The sequence below is a fragment of the Rattus norvegicus genome, chromosome 7, assembly GCF_036323735.1.
Source record: "Rattus norvegicus strain BN/NHsdMcwi chromosome 7, GRCr8, whole genome shotgun sequence".
Taxonomy (NCBI): Eukaryota; Metazoa; Chordata; class Mammalia; order Rodentia; family Muridae; genus Rattus; species Rattus norvegicus.
The window spans coordinates 72920694-72926786 of NC_086025.1; the positions used below are offsets into that span (position 1 = coordinate 72920694).

Sequence of the window (6093 nt, forward strand, 5' to 3'; positions counted from 1 at the left end):
TGGTAGGATGCAGGTGTGGATGTGGCCCAGACTGGAATCCTAAGCAAAACACTGATCCCTGTAACACAGCCTGACTCCCGCTCTTTTCTCACAGCACTGTCAGGCATCTGGAGCACAGAGATGCTTCAGAGCTCAGGTATGTAGATGTAATGTGGGAAACAAAGTCGGGGCAAGCAACTCTACAAGGAGTAGGAACAGCTCCCCACCCCCTTCCTCTGCAGTGACTGGTGAATGGAAGGTCAAGTTATGCATCAAATCTCTAGGCAATCCTGAAAGTCTACGCTCCCATCTGTATAGAAAGTATTATCCAATAAATATTTAATATTCATCACAGTCACAGGTGAGATTGTCATTTAAAGGCAAAACCAGATTTTAAAGTAAAGTTGAATGTTGAAGCAGTAAATGTTTAATGTGCTGTCTGACTGCTCCCAGACAAAAGGGACTGCCTTTTGTGATGGTGCTTTTGTCCTTTTGACAGTATAAAGCCTCCCTTGCTCGTTCTGCAAGCATCTGAGACTGTCAACAGCGAGCTTCACACTGCACTTGCGCAGAGAGTAGAAAGACTAGTTAGTAAGTCCCAGTTCTCAAAATCAAGGAAGCGACAAGGGAGCAAAGGAAGCCTAGAATACAGTGGGGCTATTTTTAGGTACCACAAAGTGTTTGCGGTGGCATGACGGATGTCTGTGTATGATGTAGGGATGACACATCCATTTTCTGGGGCTGGGAGGTTTACTAAGTCTCCACAGAGTTTAACCTTGAAATGTGACTGAAAAATCCAGCACTCTGTGAGTAAAAGAAGACTAAGAAACTCCAGGCCGACGGTGTGAGTGAGTAGATAAAGAAGTGTGAGAAGTAGGGTGTGGAGAAAGAACTGTAATAAAAGAAAGAGTACCTGGCCACAACGTGTTTGATGGATGTTAAGTTGGGAGGCAGGGAAGTTTTAGAAGGTGGTTTTCACAAGACTGACTAGAAGACAGATTGGAAAAATGATTTGAAAACAGGACTTAGTTGTGCATTAGAATTAAGAGGGCGAGTCAGGTGGATTTAAAGAATCTTGTCTCAGATGACAGTGTCAGTCTATCAGTTAAGATATGGAACATTTAGGAAAAGCTTGATATAGAGATCAGATAAGGTCCTAGATGCCTGCAAATAATGCAGGTAGTAGAATTGGCACTTGCAGGAGAGTTGTTTGACCCAGTGACATAGTTCTGGTGTTAATAGCTGTTAACTGAAGCTGCAGAAATGGGTTAGATCAGTTAGGAAGGCGTTAAAAATTGAAAGGAATACAGGCATGATTCCAGTCTGTTCCTAACAAATGACCAGGGAGGAAAGGATCTAGCCAAAAAAAAAAAATCTAAAAGAATTGGTAATATCAGCATGAGACTCAAAGGATTGTTCCAAGCAGAGAGGTGGCAGGATGTCAGATAATGCCGAGGACTCAAGATGTTCACTGAAGAGAGACCAGAGAGAGTTAGGATGTCAAACCTGACCTTTGCTGGCACAGTGTTTAGGAGATACTAAGAGAGGAACCCCCATAGCAATTCACTAAGGAAGGAAAGACCGTACTGCTAGAAAGAGGAACATGCTAGAAAGAAACAGAGACTGCTTATGGAGATTTAAAACTGCATACAGTTGTCCCTTAGCATCCACAGCAAGATTGGCTCCAGGAACACTTATTAACCTTTGCAGGCTCCAGACAGTGTGCACATATGACCGGCACACCTCCTCCTGCAGACTCACTCTGCCATAGGTCACTAATAATGGCCAACGCAGATTAATGGAGAGGAAGAAAGCATGTGTCACTGTACATTCTCTTTCAGACATTGTTGAATTGAGGATATTGAACCCACTGGAATGGAGGACCAGTTGAGTTTTGACTAGGAAGTTGAATTTGTTAAGGCGACAGAGAAGGGACTGACGGGTGGAGAGATCCTGATGTCGACATGCAGGGAATGGAGGACATTGGCTTTGCAGCAGGATGCTGGAGGAGAGAGAAAGAAGCAGACTGTGGTGGAGAGGTTGGCCTGGAGTAGGAAGGATGCTCCCTCCTTTGAGTTACCGAGGGGACCACGATCCTCCGGTCACTCGAGCCTTCTGAATGCATTCGGGCCCATGGTTTTCTTCCTGCTGTACTGAGATGTGCTGAACACTTGAATGTTTTCTTCAGGGCTTTATTCTTCCTCTGATATTTAATCAAACAGCGGGTGCTTGTTTATTAGTTATGTTTTCATGTTTTCTCCTTTTTTGAAGATGCAGTCTTTCTGGCACAAGCATTTGCAAATTAAGGGTTATTAAATCCAGAAGAGCTGAAAAACCCTGATTGCCAGCCTTAATTACCAGCTTTAATTCTCTCGGTTGTCTGAGTGTTGGTGTCACAAGGCAAATCCCAAATGTCTGCTTACAGAAGCTCTACGGGTACTGTTTTTAAACAACAAAAGACAAAGTTACTGTCCTTAGTAAGAGGCTCCAACGTTCCTAAACTACACTTCCTTCATCTTTACTCTTTCCCTCCCTTATCCCTCTTCCTCTTCCTCTTTTCCTTCTCTTCTATCTGTCCTTCCTTCCTTCCTTCCTCCCTCCCTCCCTTCCTCCTTCCCTCCCTCTCTCCTTCCCTCTCTCCTTTCCTTTCTTCCTGCCTTCCTTTCCACTGATATTTCATTTGTTGTCACCATGTGCCAGGCTCTATGCTTGGTGCTAAAACCAGCAAAGGACAATTAGACATGGCTACTATCCTAGTAGAGCTTAAAATATAATGGAAGAGGGGTTGGGGATTTAGCTCAATGGTAGAGTGCTTGCCTAGCAAGCACAAGGCCCTGGGTTCGGTCCTCAGCTCCCGAAAAAAAAATATAATGGAAGAGATGAAGAGCCAACATGCAAACACACACGGGCACACGCACAATGATTATAATGTTATAAAATGCTATAAAATAAAGATGGTGAGTGATAAAGTGAGGTATGTGTGTAAAGGGGAGAGTTCTTTCAGATAAGATGTCTAGGCAAATACCTCTTTAAAGAAGCTATGTTTACTAACAGAATAAAACTGCTTTTATAATAAGGAACAGGAGACTTGACTGGGCCAATAGGAAGGCTAATGTGGCTGTAGATCCGGGAGTCATGACTGAGTGAATTAAGGAGAAAGGCCGTGAGCAGCTCATGCTAGGATTTGGAGAGTTTGGATTAACACCAAAAGGCCCTGTAAAGTAAAGCTTGTGTTTCTTTGTTTGTATTTTCTTTTATAGTATAGGGAGTTACATTATGTCTTTGTGTCTCTGTGTCTTTAAACAGTAGGGTTCTTGAAGAGACACTCTTCTTGTCTTGCAGAAAGCATTCTTTACATTGAACATATCCTCACATGATAGAGAGACCCCACACATACATGTATGTACTTAAAGAATACTTTACTGCTAGAATGAAGAATAGATTAGAAAGAGACATATCAAAAAACAGAATTGCCGGTGTGCTGGTGCATACCTTTAATCTAGCACTTTGGAGGCAGAGGCAGGCAGATATGAGTTCAAGGCCAGTCTGGTCTGCAGAGAGAGTCAGGGATACACAAACCCTGTCTTGGAAAACAAGAACAAAAACAAAACAAAGAAAACAAAAAACAGATGTTGAAAGAATTAATCCAGTTGAGAAATGGTGGAATTTTAGAAGTGAAGTTAGCAAGGTAGATAAGAGCAGAAGATATTCAAAGTACAGTTTATTTTGGAGGAAGAAGTTATGGATGGTTTGAGCACAGAACAACCGTAGATGCGGGTGTGGTAGAATACATTGGAAAAGTCCCTGTAGGCTCATATATTTGAATGCTTTAGCTCCTAGGTGATGGACCTGTTTGGAAAGGATTAGAAGGTGCGTGGCCTTGCTAGAGTAGGTGTGTCACTGTGGGTGTGGGTGGAGATCGGAAGTTTTAAAAATCCACGCCATAACCAGTTAGTTAGTTCTCTCTTTCTCTCTCTCTCTTCCTCTCCCCTCTCCCCTTCTCTCCCCTCCCCCCTCGCTCTGACTCCTGCTTGTAGAGTAGATGTAAGTTCTCAGCCACTGTTCCGGCACCATGCCTGCCTACTGCCGTGCTCCCACCAAGATCATGGGGCCAATGGGCAGAAGACACCCGGAGGCCCACACAGGTGGCCAGGTGCCACTACTATGGACAAGTATGTGGTGGAAAGATGGGAGAGAAGGAGAGGAAAAGCAATTTGTGTACTGTGAGAGAGACAGAACAGGAGATGCAAGGACTGTGAGGAACAGCATGATGTGAGTAGCCTGTACTGCCACTGAGGTCATGGTGATGTCCAGGCCTGTGCTGCCACTGAGGGCCATGTGTAGGTCTGTGGGCCTACTGCAGCAGGGGTCTGTGTCAATGTCTGTGGCCCATGTTACCACCGATGGCCATTAGGATGTCCATTGTCTGGGATGTTGCCTGGGCTGTTTTGATGTCTGAAGGCTTAGCTGAGCTGGCTCTGCACCTCCCCTTCCTCATAGGGTGGAACTGGCCTTGATGGTGATGGAGCTGCCCCATCTCCAGCTGTGGCACTCAGGAGAGCTGTCCCAACATCTTACCTGGGCATTGCAGGAGAGCTGGCCCTGATGGCTTGGGCATAGGAGAACTGGTAGGTTGACCAATTTGGCTACCATGCAGGCCCAGGTCCCGGGCTTTGAACTGGCCCATCCAACATCTACCCCATCTTTGAGCTGCAGGCAACACAGGGTAACAACAGGATATCCAAGAGGAGTCCTGGAGAGGATACTGTAGCAGAAGCCAGAGACCTTGAACCAGACCAGTGACTCACTGTGATGAACATTTGCAAGTAAAGCTGTTTGAACAAAAGGGTGTATGACACACCACGACACACCACAGCTTCCAACAGTGAGATTTAAAAAAAAATTCTTCATTTCTTTCTTTCTTTCTTTTTTTTTTTTTTTGCTTTCTTATGTGTGGAGTTTGCAAGGGCAGAGGGCAGATATTGAGGAAGTGAGAGATGAGTGAGACTGGGGTGCACGATGCAAAATTCACAAAGAATCAATAAAATGTTAAAAATAAAAAGAGATGGTCATGGACTTATTCTCTGAAACTTTGAGCCTCCAATAAATTATTTCTTCTATAAGTTCCTTTGGCCATAGTATCTTTTCATAGTAATAAAAAAGTAACTAAGACAGTGGGTGAGGAAAAAACTGAATTTGACTTGGGTATTTCTGGATCATGTGACTGAATTTCCCTTACATGTCAATGCTTCATTGAATACTTAATTTAGGGAGCTTGGATCAGGGAAGGGGCAAAAGATTTGTTTTGGATATATTAGATCCTAGGTGCCTAAGATGCAGACAAATGGAGAAGTCAGGTTAGCAGGAGGCTGGTGAGATCGCTCAGCGGTTAAGAGCACTGACTCTTCTTCCACAGGTCCTGAGTTCAATTCCCAGCAACCACATGGTGACTCACAACCATCTGTAATGGGATCTGATGCCCTCTTCTGGTGTGTCTGAAGACAGCTACAGTGTACTCATATAAATAAAATTAAATTAAAAGAAAAAAAAGAGAAATTCTTAGGTCCTTGGGTCCTTCAGATGTAAATCTGAATGTTATAAAGAATTGGAAACCTGAAATCACATAGGTGGCTTGGGGAGAATGCATGCTCTAAAATCTAGGTCTGAAGACATTGTCTGGAGGTCAAGGCTGGAGAAGGAACTGGTCATGGAGATTAACAAGGAGTAGCCAGTGAGACAGGAAGCCAAGGCAGGCTAGGCAAGAATAGTGAGACAAGACAGGAAGCGAATCTCGAAGAGTTTGCTTAAGAGGAGGGTGGAAGGTGCTCCCTGACATTGCAACACAACCAGCTGGGGACCCTGACAAAACGGTTTCCATGGGACGGTGGCAGTAGAAGCCATCCTGGTGGGCTGATTGACACTATATATGCTCCCCCATTTAAAGTTCATTTGTCTTTCCAAAGATCACAAGCAGACATACTTCAGGAGCATGCACATATGAGTTTTCACTATGGATCATAGTCACAAGAGTTTGTGACATGGTAATATTCACCATCCCTCCTCTGCCCACAGTGAGTAGTTCCGATGAGGCCATAACCACTGTGTCCTGGCTCA

The 6093-nt window shown here is 44.2% G+C and overlaps 1 long non-coding RNA gene across 5 annotated transcripts; it reads left to right on the forward strand.

Moving 5' to 3' along the window:
* Nucleotides 1-711: 711 nt before the first annotated feature.
* On the forward strand, nucleotides 712-5535 carry LOC120093642 (uncharacterized). 5 transcript variants are annotated; one of them, XR_010053143.1, is made up of 4 exons: nucleotides 2856-4251; nucleotides 4480-4607; nucleotides 4696-4864; nucleotides 5396-5535. It is a non-coding gene; the product is annotated as an uncharacterized LOC120093642 (long non-coding RNA). The 5 variants fall into 5 exon arrangements; XR_005487074.2 differs by lacking the exons at nucleotides 2856-4251; nucleotides 5396-5535 and adding an exon at nucleotides 712-827 and having other exon boundaries at nucleotides 4696-5384; XR_010053144.1 differs by lacking the exons at nucleotides 2856-4251; nucleotides 5396-5535 and adding an exon at nucleotides 712-823 and having other exon boundaries at nucleotides 4696-5384.
* The last annotated feature ends 558 nt before the right edge of the window (nucleotides 5536-6093 follow it).